This window comes from Lissotriton helveticus, chromosome 2_1 (genome assembly GCF_964261635.1).
Source record: "Lissotriton helveticus chromosome 2_1, aLisHel1.1, whole genome shotgun sequence".
NCBI classification, from domain to species: Eukaryota; Metazoa; Chordata; class Amphibia; order Caudata; family Salamandridae; genus Lissotriton; species Lissotriton helveticus.
In genome coordinates this window covers 1,696,516,306-1,696,540,659 of record NC_136059.1, presented here as the reverse complement: position 1 = coordinate 1,696,540,659, position 24,354 = coordinate 1,696,516,306, and the positions used below count along the sequence as shown (strand labels likewise).

General features: G+C 43.0%; 1 protein-coding gene across 3 annotated transcripts in view; it reads right to left on the bottom strand.

Annotated features, from left to right (window-relative positions):
• PLPPR1 (phospholipid phosphatase related 1) overlaps positions 1 to 24,354 on the bottom strand; it is a 716,166-nt gene that overhangs the window by 508,779 nt on the left and 183,033 nt on the right. For all 3 annotated transcript variants that reach the window (XM_078677619.1, XM_078677620.1, XM_078677618.1), the window contains exon 2: positions 18,977 to 19,046. The gene's annotated coding sequence lies outside the window, so the exon portion shown is untranslated. The remainder of the gene's footprint in view (positions 1 to 18,976; positions 19,047 to 24,354) is intronic.

Genomic DNA, 24,354 nt, shown 5'->3' with positions numbered 1-24,354 from the left:
GGTACATCAATGATGACAAAACTTGGTAGATTGGCAACGGTTGCAACCATGGTTTAGACAAAGCAACATAGGGTGCAGGAGGGGGTTGCTACAATGACTTTTTTGGATATGGTCTCCACTGAACGGTCCAAAAAAAACCAATAAGCCTCCTTGAATTCCTTGAATATTGTCCCTATCTGTGTGAAAACATGAACTGCATGTTGTAGTCACAGTGAATGGACTGGGAGGGTGTAACTAGGCCAAACCTGCACATTTTGGATGATATTTGAATTCTGCGCTGATCCAACATGTTGTACATATTGTTCAGTCTGGTGAGAAAACGCTGCACTACACATGAAAACTTAGGTGCAGGGGACCGACGCTGAAGTTGCGGCAGTCCCGCCATGCAAATTAGGATGCGCCCGCCACACTGGTGGGCGCATCGTTGACATTAACATTGCGGCGGGCAGTGCTTTAAGCAGCACCCACCACAATGTTAATGCCCATGTTTTGCATTGCCATGCACAACGTGACAGGCACTGCGTGATGCCTGCCACCTTGTGCATGGCAATGATGGGGGGTACCATGGGTACCCCCTAATGCAGCCACCCACACCCCTACCCCCCGGGGGACCGCAAAGGGTCCACGGGGAGATTTCCAGCATGCCTTTCCATGGTGGCGTCTCGGCCATGGAAAGGCATGCATCCTAATATGGCGGACCATATTGAGTCCCTTTTACGCCCGGCCGGCAATCTGACCAGAGGAAAAGTGGCGGACAGTCTTCCCATCCGCCGCGGTGCCCCCGCCATACTAATAATAATATGGTGAACCAGGGACATTTGGCAGGCGGATCACCACCGCCAGGATGGTGGTGTCCATCAGCGGTTGTGATCCGCCCGATATCCTAATGGGCCCCCAAGAAATGTTCCATAACGAAGCTGTTGACCAAGTGTATATAGATATAATTGTTGTTAAAGTCTAAGACTTGTGTACTTCGTACAAAGAGCAAGCTGCTTATTCTAAGTATGAAAATATAATAAAATAATATTTAACACAATGAGAGCTAAATACCTATGTTTAGGACAAGGATGTGCTCGATAGAGGTTTGCTTTATTATAAAAGACACTACAATACTGTGAAACCAGAAGGGTATTGAAAGAAAAAAGGTTTGAACACAAAGAATAAGCCCATACATGAATTGAAGAGAAAGTGATTATCATGTATCCCTAGCTGCAAAACTGACACACAATAAATACTATTCTTAAAACAGAACTCTGCCTGCAAATCTGGAAGGATGCCCAGATCCTCCCTTTGTTGAAAAAGCCCTCAGCGGATCTTCAACAAATGTGTAATTAGAGACCTATTTCTTGACTTCCCTTTCCAGTGAACATTTTGGAAAGAGAAATTGACAAGACAAATGAGGGTCCATATTGAAGCCAATAAGTTACTTAATATAACACAAGATGGCTTCTGGCCTACACCTTGCATGAGACTGATTTGTTGATGGCACTTAATGCTATTTGAATGCTCTTGGATAAAGGCTATAGTTCAGCAATGGCACTATTGGACTTCAGTGCTGCATGTGAGACAGTATCACATGCTACTCTGATGCACAGATTACTATAACGGTGTGGAGTCCCACAGAGCCCAGTCCTGATCCCACTTTGTCTAATTTGTATATTTCTCTTTCAACAAGACTTATACAGAGCTTTGGGTTCTCATGTTATATGCAGATAACACCTTAGTAGTAGTGACTGTGCTTGATGAGACTGAAGCTGCTAACAACTCCCATGCCAGTAAGGTGACTTAATGGATGTTCAAAATTGCGTTGAAATTGAATGAGAACTCTCCAAATAGGTGTTTTCTGTGTTTCCAATGCAGACGCTTAAATCGGTGGTCCAGGCAAGCATCTTCTCATGCCTGAACTTCCGTAACGAACTATGGCCTAGATTTATGACAAACTCACGCAACACAACACAGCTGCTAAAGTTGCTGAGTTGTGCCGCGTTGCATAAAGGGGAGAGGACAGAACACAGCCATATCTATTAAGATATGGCACTGATTTCCTCTCTCCCTGCACTGGTGCATTTTAGGCTGCCATGCTGCAACATACACACCCTTTCGCCACAGTGGAATGGAGTATGCATTCTGTAAGGAATTGTTTTTGTACTGTAAAGGGACCCTTCCTGTACAAAAACTATCCTTTAGCGTCTTTCATGCTTTGTGTACGTGTGCTGTACAATGCAATGTAAAGTAGGAAAAACAACAACAAATATAAACATTCCTCCTTGTTACATATGCCTCGAGGAGGCATCTCAATTTGGCGCAAATCCCTGTCTACGAATATGTGTAGGCAGGAATTTGGATCAACATTCAAAGGTGCTTGCATGGAAATGCCCATGTACCACCAATGGAATACCCCGATGAGGGAAAGTAAGGCAATGCAGGGCAGAGGGGGCAACGTTACGTTACTTTGAGAAACTATCCAACACAAATCCTGATTTGCGCTGGATAGTAAATCCAAGCATTTGTATCACTTTGCGTCGGATCTGCGTTACAAAAGTAACGCAACCCAGCACAACGCATTAGTAATTATGGGCCTCTACCGGGATCTGCCATTAAAAACCATAGCTAGACTGCAAAGAGTTCTAAATTGGCTAGTTAGAATTTTACCTAGAATTGAATGTTTGAATCTATCAACCTGGCAGGCTAGACAAGACCTCCACTGGCTATCAGAAAGAAAAAGATTGCTTTTTAAGATTGTGTGTGTGAGACATGGGTACTGCAACAAGCGAGGCCCGAAAATTCTTCTATCTAAGCTCCAAAGATACCTCCCATGCAGACCTCGTAGTTCTCATAATGCATAACAATTCGATATAACTTGAATTAACAATGAATGCTGGGAAGAGTGATCGTTTTCCTTCCTCACCCATTAGGTTCTGGATCATCTAGCTCCTGGGTACTTGCAAACAATTTCCCAGGGCAAAAGATTTGGTCTGTGATGTGACCGAGGGCTGCATTGATGCCAGGAGGGTGGCAGTCGGAGTTTGGGGGGAAGGTTGGCAGTAAAGTAGGTGTAGTGGATGCAAAGCATTTACCTCTAGTTGCCCCATCCTATGTAGCGCTGGGCTACCACCATTATAATCGGGTGGTCTTGTGGCAGAGAGGCCAACAGGTTATGGTTTGAAAACCAGCATAACTGGCACCACTAATTCATGCAAATTCCTGTGCTAAATAGAACTCCAAATGCTCAGTCTATTTTTCATACTGTTGCACACTTCTCAGCTTCTATTTTGCATATGGTGAAGGTTGGATAACTATACAGTAATAAGTTCAGGCCTGATTCTGTGCATCTCTCAATGTGAGCAAATAAGACTTAAATTGATTTAAGTTCCTCACAGATTGAGCTTGGAAAAAATGTCACTTAAAATCAATGTGCACACCACAAGCATCAGGCATTAATCCCAGAGGCACAACAGAAATGTTCCATGATAGCAGGCAATAAGAAATTGCCAAGCTCTTCTGACCCACCGTCACACACAGATGTGATTCTTTTGAGAAGTTGTAATGGAACCAAAAGGCATAGTCTTTATCAACTTCACCTGCTGCAGGATTTCAGATGTAAAGCCATATAAATAAGCAAAATTACTAGCAAGCAATGTCGTTCCATAGTACTAGAACTGCAAGGGCCCTATTACACATAGAGAGCACTTTTTCTGCTTGCACCTCGGCACACTTTTAAATAGGTGCATCATGCGCAAACAGGAAAAGTGCACCCTGTTGCAGTGAATGCGCTGCTCCCAGGGCAGCTGCAAACTTGTGCTGCCCTGGGGGGCAACGCATTAAAGTGAAATATGGAGCAGCTGCTTCAAAGCCGCTCCCTGCTTCACTGTGCAGGCAGCAACCCGCCTGCACTTTAAAGAAGGATTAGATATCCATTTGCAGGTGGGTGCAGTGCGTTAATGCACTGATCTGCAAGGGGATGTCTGGGACCCCATCCAGGGGACTGCCATCAGGGAGGGGACTGCCATCAGGGAGGGCACTGATAGTGCTCCACGTTTTTGCGGCATATTTTCAGTGCGCCTCCTGATAGCTTCTTTGCCTTTGCACCTACATCCATAATATGGCAAAGGCACAGAGGTAATGAGATTCCTTCATTTGCATGGGCCCAAGCCCCCATGCAAACGAGGAAATGCACTCTTGAGTTAGTGCTTGTGCTACATGTGTGCCCCTTCTGTAATACCAAAGCGCCCCGGAGGCGCACAAAGCGGGCACACATGTCCGTTGTGCCCCCGGGGAACTTTCTGTTATACAGCCCAGGCCGGGCAAAAGAAAACCATATAACCTCATGGTACAAATTAAATGGCAAAGTCCTAAAACACATGCACCCAATGCACGTTATTCACCAACACTAAATAATACATTGAATAGTCAGTCTTCTTTTCACTAATTAATTCAATGACTTCAATGTCTTCCTAAAATCCCACGACTATGTGGAAAGGATGCCCAATTTGGAAAGAAGGATCAATAAGTAGGAATGGTAAAAATATGTAACACAAACCCTTATAATTCTTTTTTTTTGCTCAGACAGGTTGTTTTGCAAATCCTCCTACATATGGACACCTTTTCACATTGAACTCATTCTCCATTTCTGATTAGTGCTTTTCTATATATTTCTTCAAAACGCTAAAAATTATTTTCTGCAGTCCATCTCCAAATTCGCAAACCGCAGCACCTGTGCTATAATCGCCCTGCTCACAATTACGATACCAAGAGGCTGTAGCATTTTTTTCAAACATTATTCTTGCAGTTGCCACTGGAAACTGGTGAGAAGTGTGTCATTTTCATTAAATTATGCAATAAAAACAAGCTCCAATATATTCTGCCTAACGTGGAAACATTCTTGTCTATATTTTCTCGCAGTGGTGTTGAGGTTATATGTGCTGAGGAGTGGAATGGATGTTTGCAAGAATTTCACAGATGGAGCAGGGATAGAAGATCTTCATATAAACTGTAGGGATGTGTGACAGGTTTGAAACATTGTGTTCAGGAAAACTGATTCACAAAAATGCTTACTGATATGATAACACTGACTGAAAGCAGATCTAAAGAACAATAAAGGATTTCTTTCCCTACAGGGGTTCAGTTGGACAGTTTATTTGTGTTATTAGAATCTCCGTAAAATGGACCCAATACACAACAGTCTGAATGGACTTACCACATATTTTAATGGTGTACTATTGTTTGCACAAGCCATCTTCAAGCTTCTTTCTCTCAAAGCTTCAAAGCACACATGAGCCTCAGAAGGGTAGAGTGCATTTGATGTAGATCTACTTTAAGAGATGGCACTCTGCTTCTCAGGGGCACGTTTCAAGTGACACCCTCTTCAGAGGATGTCACTATTGTGAGCTTTTAGTCTCTCGCTGAAATAGTGCACACAACCAGCCTTTGCTTTGATGTTCATGCAAGCTGTCTTCAAGCGGATGTTCGGAGTGAGCGGGGTTGAGGGTGAAAATGTGTGGGAATTATTTTGCAAAGTTGAATGGGTATTATATATCATGCACTCCTTGAGCGCTATATAAAAAACCATGAGCCTTCAAACTAGGAATGAGTTTGGAAACGATTGTGAACACACATTTTGCACTGAAGCTAGCAAGTTTTTATTCTAGGGTAAATCTTCCAACTTTGTAATGCTGCACCTCTTTCTCCAAATCTATTTGAGTTGTAAATGGAGGGGCTACATTTTTTTATTTTTTATTTTTTTATTTATTTGATCAAGAGAAAATTGATCATTTACAAGAATAGAAAACATCATAATACAATATTAAAAACAATTAATTAAAATTTGATAAGAACATCATGTTCCAAATGAGAACAGAAACTGTTAAAAAGTAATGACAGTTCATTTCAATGAAAGCTGTTATACATATGCTAACATTAAGTTAATAAAAACTTCATACGTTTGCGCCACGCATACAAAAGATACCAAGTTAGTGCAAATTCAAGCCATCTGGTATTATCAGACGTAAATATCCTAATGGCATCAGAGGGGTGAATGCAAGATAAAATGCGACACATAGGGATGATCCATTTTTTCCAATAATCATTATATGCAGTACAGAAAAAGAGAAAATGTTCTATGGTCTCTGGTTTATCCAAACACACAGGGCATATAGATGTAACAAATGCATTGTCCCAGTTACTTCTTCTAGTGTGCAATGGTAAAGTCCCATATCTGAACTGCAAATATAAAATAAAGCTCTGGCCTGAAGGGACTCAATGTAATCTACAAATTGTTCAAAGGTAAGCTCGCATTTATAATTAAGAAAATGTATTGTAAGCGGGCCATTCAAATTGTTAATCAGGAATTCAGGGGCTACATTTGTGGGAGCGCTGAAGGAATAAAAGGGGAGTAAACGTTCAGTTGTATTGCATATGGGTACAGGTATGGGCCATTCATCTCGTCTCATCCCCGCCAGGATTCTGCAGCACCCTGTCATAGCTGACTGCTGCATTGCTTCCTCTAAGCTTTCACAGTCTCCCTGACTACCGCGAGCATTTTTCTGTTACTCTCTCCCTACTTAAACGTGTTACTCTCCCTCCCTCCTTACATCCATACCATCCTTTACCTGGCACTGTCCCATCCATTCAGGTCCTATCAACATAATGTCTCTCCAGTTTCCTGCCCCTTACCCCCTCCAAGATCCTTCAGCATTTCCTAAAACCAAACTCCTTCAGTGGCCCTCACTCCATAATCATGCAGAACCCACTACCAACAATATTCTGGAGCTGTCTCTCCCTTACTTCACGCCCATGCACTTACCAATCCCTCCAGAATTCAGTAGCATCGCCCCTCCACTTACTCCTGTGGTGCTCCTTAAAGTTTGTCTCTTGCACTGGCCAAGCCAGTAGTTTAATTTCAAGGTCAGATAAAAATAGGGAGAATTAGCAAAATCCCATATCGTTCTACCATTCAAATGTAAAATTAACACAACAAACACCCGCACAAACCATTCCAAAAGAAATTTTGGGTTGTGCGTCCTAAATAGATGATTATAAAATAAATTCTTAATAAATACATAATAAATGATTACTATACTAAATATGGGAATTTTGCAATGCTAAAATATAATGCAGATGATTTTACACAAACATTTTCAATTACCTGCTCCTGGCTCTTTAGAATGTGACACATGAAAAAATGTCCCATATTTATTTCTGAGAGAAAGGTGGCATCGCCATTTCAGTGCTCCATCTATTGTGTCTCCAGCTGCACCAACTCGTGCAGTGACCCCCTCCCTCTGGGCTCTTGTCCCTCCCTGTAGCAATCGCTAGTCTTACTAAAGTAGTCATTGGACTCTTGTCTCTGACATTTTCTCAATACAACTACGACTGCTTCTGAAAAGAAGTCCAAAACAACTGTAAACTACACAATGACACAAATAACCCATCACAGGGTTATTGTGTGTTCACGCGGGATTTAGATTTCCTTGAGATGCAGATGTGCTTGTTGCTTGTTTACACCCAGTTGTCAAAACGAGAAAGATAACCAAGTTTATTTGATGTGGAAGTAATATTCTTTGATGGGAAGCATGGCCCCTGCAAATAATAACATCCCTCCACCTTTCCCCTGGAGTGTGTGCTGGTTTATAGTTTGAAAATATCAGTTGTAGAGCCAAAAAGTGTGCCACCAACATATATTACACAAGAGGGAATAAAAGACTAAAGTAAATATTCTGATAATTTTAAAAGGGTGTGGAGGTGCCAGCAAGAAGAAAATCAAAGTAGGGATAGAGGACATCAAGTGAAATGAGAGAAGCAATTGGGATCACATAAGCTATTTCTACAGCGGTTTTGGGGGTATTCCACTTCCCTTGCCACTCTTTAAGAGGATTTACTTCTGCTGTCTGTAGGGCCAAATCTCTGACCAATTTCATAAGGGAAAAGGTCAGAAAATAATTTGAATACCCACAAATTTACAAGGCAAATGACGCCCACTTACCACCCTTTATATGGAAATTATTTCACTTTTATGCCTGAGATTCAAACAATTGAATATGAAAGCAAGTTCCAATGATTAGTCAACAAATCATTGATATTCAATAATTAATGCAAATTGTTAACATGATGGATATACTAATTTACATTTAGCTGAAAAGCATACTAATAAAAATGCTCTTGACTGCCAAGTATTCTGGTAAATGAGACAAAGCTTTTTTGTACGTCAAATGCTTTTAACTAACTACAGCTGTGTCTAACACAGACATCTTTAAAATATGGGACAGTCCCCCTGGACCCATTCAAAAATATATGGCAAGGATGGCACCAGGCCGTCCAGAAGCATTTATAAGCAAGTGCCCCTGTATAATTAACACAAGCAAACATCAAGACGAAAAGATTGCTGAGATTTTAATAAAAGAAAAGCGGCAATGAACAACTTTATAATGCAGAATCAGTAGCCCAGTGACCCAGAGTCATCTGGAAACCTTCAAATAAACCCCAACCTCTCACCCCTTTATTTCTTATAAAGGATCACACTGTAGACACTTTTAGGATTAGAGGTCTGTAAATAGTATGTTGGCATTATTGGCAATATTTTCTTTTTGAAAAGAGGTTACAGCACATAACTACATTGTTTGAAATGTTAAATATGGTTGGAGCTTCCAAGTGCTCCCAGCTAGTCCAGGGCCATATTGCACATAGTGTCTTGGGGTGCAACTGGCATGTGCACCCACATTTATCACACCAAGGGGCCTATTTTTCAATTTTACATATGCCATTTATACTGTTTGTTAGACCTGGCATCTTTGGCGTGGTTCCCCTTGAGTTTTTGCCTCCTCACCTCCTGTTTTACTGCCTTCATTTTTGCTGTCTTTAGGATTCTGGGCACTTTACCATGCTAACCAGTGCGAAAATGCATATACTCTGTATTAAAAAATGGTAACATTGACTTATCCACAATGGTCATATTTAATTTAGTCCCTAGTAAAGTGCACTAGATGTGCCCAGGGCCTGTAAATCAAATGCTACTTGTGGACCTGCAGCACTGATTGTGCCACCCACTTCAATAGCCCTTAAACATGGCTAAGGCCTGTCGCTGCAGAGACTGTGTGTGCAGTTTTAAACTGCCACTTCGACCTGGAAAGGTAACCTACCTTCCAGGCCCAAACCCTACCTTTTATTACTTATCTGTCACCTTTAAGGTAGGCCATAGTCAGCCCAATGGCAGTGTGCACTGTATTTAAAAGGTACAACATGTACTTTTGAGTTTTGCGTGTCCTGGTAGTGAAGAATTGGTAAATTCCTATTTCAATAATGTAAGGCCTATCTCTCCCATAGGTTAACTTTGGGAATACCTTCAAACATGTTTAAGTGTTCCCGATTTGGGAAAAGCTAGAGATTTTGAACTTGCTGTCTCTGGACTCACAATTTAAAATCACACCTTTTGGTGAAATTGTGTTTTCAATTGTAAGTCTGAAAATGACACTTTTAGGAAGTTGGCATTTTCTTACTTTAACTATTCTGTGCCTCTTCCTGTCTCTGTATACAGGTATATGTTGGGTGACATCTGTGCCTTGGGCATTCCCTCTAGACAGTCACACAAAGGAAGAAGGGGTGTGGAATTTGCAACTTGACGGCCTATCATCAGGCTGATGGGCCTTCCTGAGGTAGATTGGGAGGGAGGAGCTGACACTTGCATGTGAATAGGGCTGTGCCTGTCCTCACACAAAGAGCTGCATACACCTCTGTAGTGAGTCTGGAGCCAAGGCAGGAAAGGCAGGGACCTTGTGATCTTCAAAGGTCTCTATGATGTCTCCCCCACTTCAAAGACACGTCTGATTTTGTGGTCCTGTACCCCTGACACCACAAAATCCGACGTTTGCTGGAACCAAGGACATTCTGGCTGGGAGAAGAGCTGATGTGCTGTAGGAGGACCCAACACTTTGCTACCTGCATTGCTGTGTTGACCTGCTGTTTGCTGAAGTGCTGTAGGATGAACAGCCACTTTCCTACCTGCTCTGCTGGTTTGGCCTGCTGTCTGCTGCTTCATTGCCTGGGAGTAAGAGGGACTGGACCTGCTCTCTACATCCTTGAACCCTAGTTTTTCCAAGGGCTTATTGGCTTGCCTCCTGTTCTCTGAAGTCTCAGGGTCACAAAAAACATCTTGAAACTCTGCTGGTGCTGCTGGACTCTGCTATATGTGAGTTCTCCCTTTGAATGAGATGCCCCTTAAAGTCCCAGGCTTCAGAAGTGGGTTCTGCAGATGTTTTCTCAAAACATCAATGCAGTGACCCCTTTGGGCGATCCGAACAAATACAGTGCCCTCCGATGCTGATGCTGTGTTTATTCGACAATGACATGGATCTCGACTGTGAGGTTCGACAATGACGCAGCGCCGATCCAAAGACGCCGCTTTGAGGCTCCACTTGGACGCAGTGTCGACGCTTTGCCACCAACTGCGAGGCTTGACTCTGACGCATTGACAAGACTGCATTAATCAAAAGCGACGTAGGCAATCATCGACACCAACGCTTGCTCCGTAGAAGGTTCTCTTACAGCGTCCCCGGCATGAGTCCAGTAGCCGGCCTCCCTCCATTGCGGTCAGTCTGTACTTTGGATTTACCCCGGTTTAGCACGACCCAAGTAACATTTTAGCGCTATTGAGTTCAAAGCACTGTTTTTGGATTAAATCTTTAATAATTCATATCTCGACTTCTACTGATTGAATATTGATGTTTTGATATTGTTTTACTCAGATAAATATTCACTATTGTTTTAAACTGGTGTCGAGTCTTTTTATGGTGTTTTACTATGTTACTGTGATTGAGGTATTGCACAAATACTTTGCACATTTCCTCTTAAGTTAAGCCGTACTGCTCTCTGCCAAGCTACCGTAGGGTGAGCACAGGTTAATTTAGGGTGTGTATTTGACTTACCTTGATTAGGACTGGGGTCCTATTTGGACAGTGTGCAAACCTCTACCAACTAGAGACCCAATTTCTAACACTGTTTTTATAAACTTCTTTTAGTTTTTCCCTACACCCTGCATTTTCACTTGAAAAATTGGGTTTGCATGATATTTGTGCATTCGTACATCGTGTGTGATATTTACAATCACTACTACAAATCTGGTTTGTTTATATTTATGTGAGTATGTGCCCTCAAGTCACATCAAATTCTTTAACGTGCTTGCAGTATTGAAGATTTTATAGAAACAAAATGTGAGAAAATAGATCTCTTATCTTTGAAGTCCCTACTATATTATTTCATATGAGGGAGGGCGGTATTGAAAAGTTTGAAGACCATTTGTCTAACTGGGCCACCCACCATAAAATACCTTATCCTAATCAAAGAAACCCCAACTGAATTTATACAACTACTTCTTGGCTCTTTCATGCTTCTTTTTAATTTCTTAGGAGGCCTTTTTGTAATGAGTGACATGGTATTACTACAGATAGCATATTATACTTGTGGTAAGAATGTAGTGACAATTGTGAAATGGGTAGTGAGAGAAGGGTAACATTGAATAATGGTGATTTACTGCACACTCCAACTAAAAATCTTCAAGATAAGACCTAAGGAAAGGAGCCCTGGAACTAGCGTTAAATAATATTCTAATCCTCAGCCTGATTACTGAATCGGCAGAGTGGAGGGATTGAAATGAAAAAGTAGTGCTGCCACATGGGGGGTTCCACTGACCACCAATGCTGAATCACTTCATAACCATTTCTGAACTTGATATGTTATTTCCACCAATCTAAGCAGTACATTCTTAACAGCTTCCGTGCGGCGCCGATTCCGTCCCTGTGCTGGACATTCCAGAACAGGGTGCGGTCGTGACGGAACCGTTCCGTCATCAGCACAGCTCAGCCGTGACTGATGACGGAACGGTTCCGTCACAAGCATCGAAGGGGTTAAGTAATGAGGTATCTTAAGAGTTGGCATGCGAAACAAAGTTGGTTCTCCTTTTTATACACACTGTTTCCTGAGCTGGAATCAAAGACAATCCAAAAGAAACCTTAGTAAGTTCTTTGGGTGGCACAAACTGGATTGAGAGAAAAAAATAGCAGTGCTTATTTATAGTTTAAGGATTCACCATCTTTTTACAAGTGGAATATGATCTATCACAATTCATGAGCATATATGGGCCCAGTTACAAAACCCTTACTGTGCATGCAGGAAAGTGGAACACTTTGTACCCATTATCTGCAAAGGATGCAGTTTCCAATGCTGTAACATCTTTTGATGATTCCTAGGGGAAAGCCAGGGAAGTGGTCTATGCAAATGAGGTACATTTCCAAGACTCATACTTTTATGGGTATTGGCAAATATTGCGGTGCCTTTCGTACACTTTTCAACACAACTAAATGAACCAGTGATACGTTTTCAGAAACTGTAGAAAAGTGTAAGGTAAACATATAATCTTTTGGATGGGGATAGGGAGGAAGGGAAGACTCGACATATAAAATGCTCCATGTGAAGTAAATAAGGAAAGAAGGCTTTTTATTGACATTTCGTTGACTAGCTGTACACATGCGATCATGTACAATCAGACAAAACAGGCATGTACTGGAAAGCTATGAACATTGTTAACTTCAATTGTATACAACTCTGAGTTTTGTGAATGAAGTAGAATGTTGTCTCCTGATTAGGGTGAGGAGAATCATGGGATTGTGCTGCAAAGATACTACAACCTTGCTAGGAATTTACCTAAAAAGGATGGTTACCCACTCCTACTTCATCACCTGGTACCTCCTGGCTCCAACCATCCTTTAGGTAATAAACAGGCTCCCTTGGGAGCTCTTACCGGGGTGACAGGTTGATCAAATGGGTTTATCATACACAGAAACAGTGTTGATATTTTACCAGTGTGTAGCAGAGTGGTGTTAGGTTCTCCATATATTCCCCTCCTCAGCATCACTGTTGATTTATTGTTTTCCAGAAAATATGTACAAGATGGTCTATGAGCAATTTCTTTAATATTAGCCATCTAATCGCATGGATTAAAACAGTATCCTTAAAAGACTGTGCAATACAGGTCTTTAATTTAGTCAATATGTTTCTACTTTCTAACCACACTCAACCCATACATGTGGCCAGGGACATTCATCATTACTTTGTCTCTGTTCCTCCTTGAACCTTGTTAATTCCTACTCTATGGAGTCAGTGATGGGAGGGAAAGGGGAGAGAAAAGGAAGTAAAACACCTGCATTTATCATGGTGTAAATGGTTGCTTGGCCTATAATGTGGTAAAAACCATCAAGTTATTAATGGTACATTGCTCCTAATATAGGGACAATGCCTAACTCATCTCATATACTCTCATAGTCCCCAGCCTGATCCATCCACATTATTATTTGTTACACATACTCTGCATTTCTGAACAGTATAAGGTCATCGGTAAGATTTGTGTGGTTAGTCCTGGCTCTAGCAGGAAGGACATTTTTATCCATGATTTTAACTTCTAATTATGAATGTATCTCCAGATCAGTTTTTAAATACTACAGCATTTTATTTTTTTTGTAATGGTTTTTATTAACTATACAATAAAGAATATACTTACTTAAAAAAAAGAGTAAAATGCACCAGCCTGTGTTTGAGCTCAGCCCACCCCCTCCCTGAACAGAGAACCATAAATAAGGCACTCTCTTGTTAATTTTGTATAGCACCAACCAATTACAGCTGGACATTCAATCCGCCCATCTTCGAACTCAGAAAGAGATAATTACTCCAAAGAAATAGGTGAGGAGAATTGTTAGTATAACCAATGTACACTAATGTCGCTTGATGGGCTGTCAAAATCTTAACTTATCATCCTTTACATTATATAGGTAAAAGCTTTGCAATAAATATCATATATATGCATGTAGGTATATGATTTGCAATGTATATTTTTCATATATATATATATAAATATATATATATTCATATATATATATATAACTACAACCAGGTATCTCACAGGTTTGTGATCATATTATGTTTTTACAAGTGCCCTAAAGAGCCCTTCTAATAATGTAAGCAATATATTAAAAAAACTTAAAAAAATATAATCGCAAATAATATTTGAAAAAAATACATTTAAAAGTTATTTTAAATATCACAAATCACCTGCATATTTGCCAAATGTGAAGGGGTGGTTGGCTTACAAACGACAACATTTTAAAGCAAAGCAGAAATACTTTGCTCTGCAGCATTTAAATATGTGGATTACTTAATTTCGCACCTTTTCTTTATGAAAGCTGGAGCTGGGCAATACCTGAGACTCATGCTAATTTTGCGCAGGTCTGGCAGGTAAATAATGATACATATTCTGGCCTAATCCTTGAGTTCCTAATAACAATTATTGGTGGGGCTCAAGCCCTCAAACCTTGCACCAATGGGAAGGGAACTTTGTATGAAGCAGAGAAATAGAGAGAGCAGAGGCAGTGATTGCCTCTATCTCTCACCTTCTTGAGCAGCACTCAGAGAATCATCAACAATTATCTTACCAACACACAAATACATCTACAGTAACGCAAGAAACTTGTTTTTTTCTAAAGAGGACAAATTTTGCCTCTCCTAATAAATTAAACTCTGTTCATGTCGTTCTTCATATTACTACAAACAGTTTCCTAAACTATGACTCATTAGAGTTGAATGAGCAATACGCTCTGAGAAAAACAGGCAAGGATGACCTGAGAATCGAACTAGAGATGTCACTGTTGCCATAGCTACCAAATGTATAATAATAATAACTTGTTTTGATACAGCTCTCCTCAGTGCTCTTAGGCCCTTTCCAAACGTTTTAAATCACAAGGTGTTTTAGGTCTTTATTGCATGATTTTCTTTTGACCTGTCATGGGAGAATGACACCCTGAGTTACCTTCATTGAAACTAGTGACCTGCAGGTCAGATTAGTTGTCAGCAGCAAGCATTGAACTCACTCACTGTTGGTTTATCTCTCCATAATGCTCCTGCTGTGACTGACATTTACACATATCTGTAGGCAGTATGGAAACTGAAGTCCAATTTATTGGTGATATTTCACGTGGACAGTTATTTTAGGTAACCAGTTTCAAATTATCATACTTAAAGACAATGTTTCAGTTATCAACCCCCACCACTGCAGTTGTGATGGTGGAACTCGTAAAAGCTTTGCAATTTTATTTTGGAAGATTTTATCTCTGTTTTTTTCCTGCCGACATCCTCCTGTATCTGCAACTTTCCACTTCGCAAAAAAAAAAAAAAAAAACCGAAGTCTAGTGCTAATCCATATTAAAACTCTGACACTGCTCTGTTGCTTCCTCAAATTTCAGCTTTTGAGGTAATGGCAATCAAAATCACCAACAATTCTTCCAAAATCATTAGGCTTCATAATATCTGTTGTCCCTTACCCAGCTATGGCAATAGTTTCCCATTTCACAGAACAGAAAAAAGAATCATGGATTTGGGCCAGTCCATGTTACTCCTCTACTCACTGGATATTTTTATATTTGCTAATACGCTCTCTGCCAACTCACCATACTCTAGTGTTGTCTTTCGGACGGTTTTAGTTTGTACCTTTTCATCTGAAACTATAGTACATGCACTTCTCCAAACTGGAAAGGCTCTTTAACCCGTCGGGTTCTAAGATAAACAGAAATCGTATTCTGGCAGTAACTCTCGTTTCCGAATGAAAAGGAATTTCAAGTTTTACCCCGACTAGGATAAACGAACAGTAAAACACAGGCACAATTCCACTGCCCTAAAACTGGTGGAATTCATGCCCAATAAATATTTCAGAAACAGGCAAAACACGTTGAGATTCACTTCTAATTTTGCAGTAAAGTTATTACCAAATACGGTGTCAACTTGGTCAGCACGATAATTGGGGTGGGGGTATTCTACAATAGAATGCTAATTTTGGGTGCAGAGTTAAATAAAATCAGATCCAAAGAATCCACACCACAAATGGCACTCAGGTTCGCACATAATGATATGGTAATGTCATTGTACCTGAACCCCCTCCCAGCAGCGTCTGGCACAGGTAAGCACGGTGAGGCGGGGCTGGGCGCGGCAGGGGGGAAGATGGCAGAATAGGTATTATTTATTTATTTAACTATACCTATTCTGGCGTCTGTCGACTTCAACCCCCTCCCGTGCCCCCTCCCATTTGACCCCTAGCTAGACTGAAAGATAGCCCCGAATAGGGTTTCCCGGCCCTAAAAAATACTAAACCACAGAAGCAGGAGCGAGAGACTCAAGGGTGAGGCAGGAGCAAATTACTGGTTGAAAAGCGAGGTCTTAATGGCTTTGCGGAAGTGGGTGTAGCGGGTTTCCAGGCGTAGGTGTTGAGGAAGGGAATTCCAGAGCTTAGGGCCCAGAAAAGAGAAAGATCTGCCCCCCATCCTCGCTAGACGTATTCTGGGAACTGAAAAAAGGCCTTGAGATGAGGATCACAGGCAGCGGGCTGGCGTGTAGGCTTGAACGAGGGCTTGCAGGTATCTGGGTGCATTGCCCCACTTGATTCTGTGCATTAGGCTAAGGGTTTTGAATTTAACCCTATTTTCCATTCGTAGCCAGTGGAGCGTTTTAAGGTGACCAGACATGTGTTCCCTCCTGTGGCACCTGCAAAGCAGTCTGGCTGCGGCGTTTTGCACCAGTTGGAGGCGTCGCATGACTGCTTTAGAAGCCCCAAGGTAGAGGACATTACCGTAGTCCAAGCGGGAGGTTATTCGTTGACCACTGACTTTTGAGTATCGTCTGGTAGCATCCATATGATTTTCCTGAGCCACCTCAGGATGGTGAAGCAGGTAGATGTCATATTGATAACTTGGGGTTCCATAGTAAGGCCGTTGTCGATGATGATGCCTAGGTTACGTACTTTTTGTGACGGGATGGGTAAGGAGCCCATTTCAGTTGGCCAATGTCTTGGATTCCAGAGGTTTTGATTGGGGCCCAATATTAACACCTCCGTTTTGCTGCCGTTTAGCTTGAGCATGTTTTCACTCATCCAGGTGGCAATGCTCCTAAGGCCAGACTGAAGGAGGGAGGAGGAGTCATGATCTCCGTTGGAGAGGGAAAATAGGATTTGAAAATCGTCGGCATAAGTGAACATGTTGAGGCCTGCTCCTTCGGCGATCTAAGCTAGCGGGGTAACATATAAGTTAAAAAGCAGGGGGATCAGTACAGATCCCTGAGGGACACCATAAGGGGATTGGTGAACATTTGAGGCCGCGGTACAGGAGGTGATTTGAAACGTCCTGAGCGTCAGAAAAGATGATATCCAGTCTAAAGCTTTGCCCCTAATTCCCATGGCGGAGAGTGATTTTAACAAGATGCGGTGAGAGATGGTGTCGAACGCTGCGCTGAGGTCGAGTAAAATCAGCGCAGCGGAGTCACCTCTGTTGACTAGGAGGCGGAGATTTTCCATGACTCCAAGCAGCGTCGTCTCAGTGGAAAAACCGGGGCGAAAACCCGATTGGGAGGGGTGAAGTATGTTGTTTACCTCCGTGAAACTGGCAAGGTGTCCGTGGACGTGTTTCTCCAATATTTTCGAGAATACAGGTAGGAGGGATATGGGACGGAAATTGGCCAGCACTTTCGGATCTGCCGATGGTTTCTTGAGAAGAGGTGACACCTTGGCATGTTTCCACATGGCTGGGACCTTTGCTGTGGAGAGGGACAAATTCAAGGTTTGACAGATAACAGAGAGTTGTGGGGTGTCCAAGAGTCTCAATACAGAGATTGGGAAGGGGTCGATAGGAGAGCCAGATTTTACTTTCCCTAAGATGACTCGAAGATCTTGAACATTTATCTTGGGCCATAGTGTTAATGGCACGTAGGGCGGGTTTAGCGCAGGGGAAATGGCCTCCCCCTTAGGATGGGGATCCAGGACAGTTTCGGCTTGTATCTGATGCTGTTTTACAATGTCCTGGTAGATGGTCTCAATCTTTTTAGTAAAGAACTGCGCCAATTCTTCACATTGTACATTATTCAATGGAGGAGGTTTGGTTGATGTATTTGAGCCCGCTAATTCTTTTACGAGATTAAAAAGGGTTTTAGATTTGTTAGTGGCTTCTGAGATTGCTTTCGCCACGTAGTTGGTTCTTGCCATGGTGCAAGCTTTGTGATAAAGCTTAAGTTCGTTTCGATAGGTCAGACAGGCTGTAGGAGAGTAGTCTGTCCTCCAGAGTTGTTCCAGGCGTTTACACTTGGATTTTGCTGCCTTCAGTTCCGCGTTGTACCATAATGCAGGAGGGTTGTGGTTTGTGATTTTTTTTATGAGTCAAGGGAAGGCAGGTGTCTAAGGCTCCTAATAGCCATTTGTTAATTTTAGTTGCTACAATGTCTATGTCCTCGGTGTCAAATAATATCTGACAGATACGTTAAGCCAGCCGGGCCCTCCCTTGCGGACACAGCTGATGACGTCTTCCAATAGAGGGGTGAATGAGCTGCACTTGATCTTCCATCACTCATTGAATATATGACGTTATCCCGCGGGTGAAAACCCTGCATACCATTACCCCACATTTTTCATAACACAAGTGCGTTTACTCCGACATATCATGACTCCGTAAATTTTTACTCCGCATATGTCTGTACCACGCATGCCATTACAACGCAAATGCATGCGTGGCGAAGGCATAAACTGTGTGAAAGAGCTTAAGTTAAATATATATATTTCATATATATATATATATATATATATATATATATATATATATATATATATATATATATATATATATAATATATATATATATATATTTATTTATTTAACTTAAGCAGGTCTTTTATACTGCAGTCTGCCTGCATAATAAAGTGAAAACGACGCCATGTGGGTGCCTTTGTCTTTCTTTTAACTGTCTATCTAACTGTGTGAAAGATTCGTGGTAATGGGTGTTTACCTCACTCATTCGCAGACACTTATCCAACCTTAAAGGCCACAATTCCTTTCTCAGTAATACACAATGTTTACCCAAAATTGTAGGTATAGAATTTGACGGTCTTTGTGCCCACATAATGATCTTACCTGATTAGATAGATGTCCTCTTAGTCCACCGACCCTAATCACTGTAAGCTGATCCTGGTGTCCTTTCTCTCTGTTAATAAAACATATGTAGAGTGTCAGAAGGAAAAGACAGTTTTTTCATGTTTTTTTCATTTTTTTCCTTCAATTATGCTTTCTTTAGGACATTTTTCTGTTAATAGTTTTCAAGCTTTTCTGCCTTAAGAAAAGAATACATTTAAACTGAAATCTTACAGATTCAATGGTAATACACATAATTTCATTTAGAAAAAATGGCAGGTTCTGCCATTACAATATGAGGCCATAAAACAATTTGCATACAGCTGAATAAGTGGTTCAGAACAGGCTATTACCCACGTCTATCAAGGGAGCTCAATGTACCTTTACTGCGTGTTCCTGGAGCGTTGCGTTATTGGCTGCATAATTGTTACAATGACTGAAATGGTGCAGAACAAATGCAGTTTGCTTATGAGCTAACTACAGAAAAGTATCACCTCATTACATGCCATGTGTTAATTTGCCGTGATTAAATGTCTTCAAGAGTAACATATTAAATATTTGTGCAAAATGAAAATGTTTTGCGACTTAGACTGAGAAGCTGGGTGTTATTCTCATTACCATGCAGACCTTGTATGTGACATTTCGATGCAGAAAAAATAAACTTTAAGTGCCTTATTATAAGTATGGCAGGTGTATAATTGGGAGGTACTTGAGCAACAATTAACCAATACAGACTCGATTTCCCCTGCAAAATCTGTCCATTACGAGATAATGTTACCAGAATGGGAACAAACCATTTATCCTCAGTTTGCATTGACTTTCCTTGGGCAGGTGATAAGTTTGATATGGGTGCCACAGAGGGCCCAGGCGGAGAATCTGAAGGGTGTATGGTTGGCAGCACAGGCTCTGATGTGGCTCGGGGAGCAATGCATGATCCACCCAGTGCAGTAGCAGTAGGTTGGGTGAGGTTGAGTCAAGTCGCAGACTAACCTCCCTCTTGCAGGTCTCTGTTTGTGGGGGGTTTACATGGTGTGCATAAGCACCCAGGGAAACTAGGCCGAGTATTCTCTGACTCATTTATTGTGGTTAAGGGAATGCTTGGCTTCTTGGAATGAGGTGGAGGTTTGTCCCATTCCTGGCTAACTGTCAGCCTGATTCATAGTGAAGGCCTTTTTATTCTTCCAAAAATGCACAAAATATGATGTGGATTAACAGTAAGGTGGTACAGCTAGCTTTGCTCCTGTACTTTCTAAGGTGCAAATATTTTGCAGTTTAGCATGACGGTGTAGTAATATAAACAAAACACTCTACCAACGTTGGTTCCTACTGATACACATTGGAGACTTTCATTTCCTGTGAGTGGGGACAACTGGGGTCACTGGGAGCAAAATTGTATCCCACAATTTAGATACCCCCAAATTTACCTCAATTCATTCTCCCATAGTATACTGGATTGGAGACAGTGTTACACCTCAGTTTCATGAAGTAATGAGTCGCAGCGTTAACACACCTCCGCGGACATCAAATCAACAGAGTAATATAATTAAAGAGTTTTTGGGAGACGGATTGAATGGACCCAATAAATCAATAAAAAGTTCAAAAGTTTAAAATGAGTGCTGCAGAGTAAAAGCAATAAAGACTGCCAGATGCAAAGTTACACAGGCTAAGCAAAAGTCACAACATATTCTAAGTCTCAATGGGCAGCAAATTTGGTAAGTAATTGGATAGTATCCCTTGTAAAATAGGAAAGTCTTCTGGCTCACCCCCAAAACTGATCTGATCCACACAATTGATAAATTGATACACAATTCTTATATAGAAAATTAGAGTTTTTTTCACATTCGTTGTGGTGTGAGCACATTTATCATTTCTTCACAAAATCAGAACACACTGAAAATAAATGGCATTACCTTCAAGTTCAAGTTCAGAAATTTGTATAGCGCACTACTTACCCAGAGGGTCTCAAGGCGCTTGAGGGAGGGGGGGGGGTGCTTTATTTATCGAATATCCAAGTTTTAAGTTGCTTTCTGAAGGAGAGGTGGTTTTGTGTAAGGTGGATGTGCATGGGTAGAGAGTTCCAGGTTTTGGACGCTACGTAGGAGAAGGATCTACCCCCCATGGTTGATTTATGGATGCGCGGAATATCGGCGAAGGCTTGATTGGACGATCGTAGATGGCGGGTGGGGGTGTAGAAGGACAGTCGCGTGTTGAGGTATTCGGGTCCTAGGTCGTAGAGGGCTTTGTGTGCGTGGGTAAGGAGACGGAACGTTATTCTCTTGTTGACGGGGAGCCAGTGGAGGTCTTTCAGGTGACCGGAAATGTGAGCTTGACGGGGGATGTCCAGTATGAGTCTGGCTGAGGCGTTTTGGATGCGTTGGAGTTTTTTCTGTAGTTTGGCTGTGGTTCCGGTGTAAAGGGTATTTCCGTAGTCCAGGCGGCTTGTGACCAGTGCGTGGGTGACCGTCTTTCTTGTTTCGGTGGGGATCCAGCGGAAGATTTTTTTGAGCATGCGTAGGATGTTGAAACATGATGATGAGACGGCGTTGACTTGTCTGGTCATCGAGAGGGAGGAGTCCAGGATGAAGCCCAGGTTACGTGCATGATCAGTAGGTATGGGTGCGGTTCCCAAGGCCGGTGGCCACCATGAGTCATCCCAGGCAGAGGGGGATGATACTAGGATGAGGACTTCCGTCTTGTCTGAGTTCAGTTTTAGGCGGCTGTTCTTCATCCACTCGGCTACTTCTTTCATTCCTTCGTGTAAGTTGGTTTTGGCGGTGTTTGGGTCTTTGGTGAGTGAGAGGATAAGCTGGGTGTCGTCTGTGTAGGAGATGATGTTGAGGTTGTGTTGGTGCGTGATGGATGCGAGGGGACTCATGTATACGTTGAAGAGGGTGGGACTGAGTGATGATCCTTGTGGTACGCCGCAGATGACTTCGGTGGCCTCTGATTTGAAAGGGGGGAGGCGGACTCTTTGTGTTCTTCCGGCGAGGAACCAGATGATCCAGTCTAATGCTTTTCCTTGTATTCCGACGTTGTTGAGGCGTTGTATGAGGGTGCTATGACAGACTGTGTCAAAGGCTGCGGAGAGGTCAAGTAGGATGAGGGCGGCAGTTTCTCCATTGTCCAGTAGAGTCCGAATAGCGTCTGTTGCTGCGATGAGGGCGGTTTCAGTGCTGTGTTTGGCTCGGAAGCCGGACTGTGAGGGGTCGAGGGATTTGTTGGATTCAAGGAAGGCGGCGAGCTGATTATTGACGGCTTTCTCAATGACTTTGGCAGGAAATGGGAGGAGCGAGATGGGGCGGTAGTTCTTAAGTTCATTGGGGTCTGCTGTGGGTTTCTTCAGAAGGGCGCTGAGTTTGGCATGTTTCCAGCTTTCCGGGAAGGTGGCGGAGTTGAAGGAGCAGTTGATGACGTCTCGGAGATGGGGTGCGATAATGGAGTCTGCTTTGTTGAAAATGTGGTAGGGACATGGGTCGGTTGGCGATCCTGAATGGATGAAGTTCATCAAGCGGATGGTGTCTTCAGTGGTGATTGGGTTCCAGGCGCTAAGGTTGCTAGAGTGTGGTTTTGGTTCGGAGGTGGGTGGAGTGGGCAGGTCTTCGGACTGGTTTTCAAAGCTGTTATGTATGTCGACGATTTTGTTGTAGAAGAATGAGGATAGAGAGTTGCAGAGGTGTTGGGAGGGAGTGATGTCGTTGGTGCCGGCGGTGGGGTTGGTGAATTCTTTGACGATGTTGAATAGTTCCTTGCTGTTTTGAGCGTTGTTATCAAGTCGATCCTTGAATCCTGATTTCTTGGTGGATCGGATCAGTTGGTGGTGTTTGCGGGTGGCGTTCTTGAAGGTGGCCAGGTTGTCCGTGGTTGGGTTTTTTTCCAGGCTTTCTCGAGGGTACGGCAGAACTTCTTGGATTTCTTAAGATCATCGTTGAACCAGGGGGCTTTTTTGCTACCTTGCTTGGTTTGATGGTTTTTCAGGGGTGCTAGTTCGTCAGCGCTGTGGGTGATCCATTGTGTGAGGTTGGTGGCTGCTTGGTTTGGATCCGATGATTTGGCAGGAGGGTTTTGGTGAAGCGATGTGAAGAGGTGGTCGGTGGTAATTTTGTTCCAGTTTCTTCGGGGAATATGTTGTGGGGGGTTGTGGGACGTGGTTTTTTTGTAGTTGAAGTGAACGCAGCTGTGGTCCGTCCAATGGAGAGCTGTGGTGTGATCGAAGGAGATGTGCTTGCTGGAGGTGAAGATTGGGTCGGGCGTGTGTCCGGCATAGTGGGTGGGGGTATTGACAAGTTGTTCGAGTCCGAGGTTGGCCAAGTTGTCCAGAAGGGTGGTGGAGTTGCTGTCGTTTTTCTTTTCCAGGTGGAAGTTGAGGTCTCCCAGTAGAATGTAGTTCTCTGAGGGGAGGGCATGTGGGCTGATGAATTCAGCGATGTCTTTGCTGAATTGTGTGCGGGGTCCTGGTGGTCTGTAGATGAGGGTGCCTCTGAGTGTGGTCTTGGGGTCGGTGTGGATCTGGAAGTGGAGGTGTTCGGCGGTAGTGAGGTTGTCGTCGAAACTGGTCGAGACGCGGATGGTGTTCTTATGGACAATGGTGATTCCTCCTCCTGTTTGGTTGGTGCGGTCCTTTCGGATGATTTTGTAGCCGTCCGGGATGGCTATGGCGATGTCGGGAGCTGATGAGGCGTTCATCCAGGTTTCTGTAAGGAAGGCGACGTCCGGCGATGTAGTGTCGAGTAGGTTCCAGAGTTCGATGGAGTGTCTGTGGACCGAGCGGGTGTTGAGTAGGATGCACTTCAGGTGGTTAGTGTCGGAGCTCTGTTTGGAGATTGTGGATTTGGTGTGGGTCCTGGTGCTGTCGAACTTGCAGGAGTGGCAGCCGAAGGGTCCATGGGTGTGTCCTGGGGCTGCTTGGTAGCAGATAGGTGGGCGACCGGGGTTAAGGGCTGAGAGGGTTGCGGCGTCATATGTTATGCGGGCAGGGAGTATATTGCGGGGGACAGGGGGTCTGGCCCTGGGCGCAGTCCAGGCGCGGACGGGCGTAGACAGGCTTACCTTTGGCGCACCTCCGGCACGCATGGGGCGCGTCCGCTGCGCATGAACGCTGCGCGCGAATGCATCTGTCATAAGTGGCTAGTGGAGGGGGCGGAGCGAGGGAGGAGCAGCTGGGAGGCGGGAGCGGGGTGGAGAGGCTGGCTACGAGGCACAACAAACAAACTGGCAGCAAAAACAAACAGAAACAGGACGAAATTGGGCAGATGCTATGGGCAGTGGTAACAGCACAATCAGGCAATAATTATTAATTATAAAGTCCAGCAATGCGAGCGCCACAAATTAAATGCGAGCAAAGGACAATAGCAGGCACAAAGATCTTTGCGAGTAATGCTAAC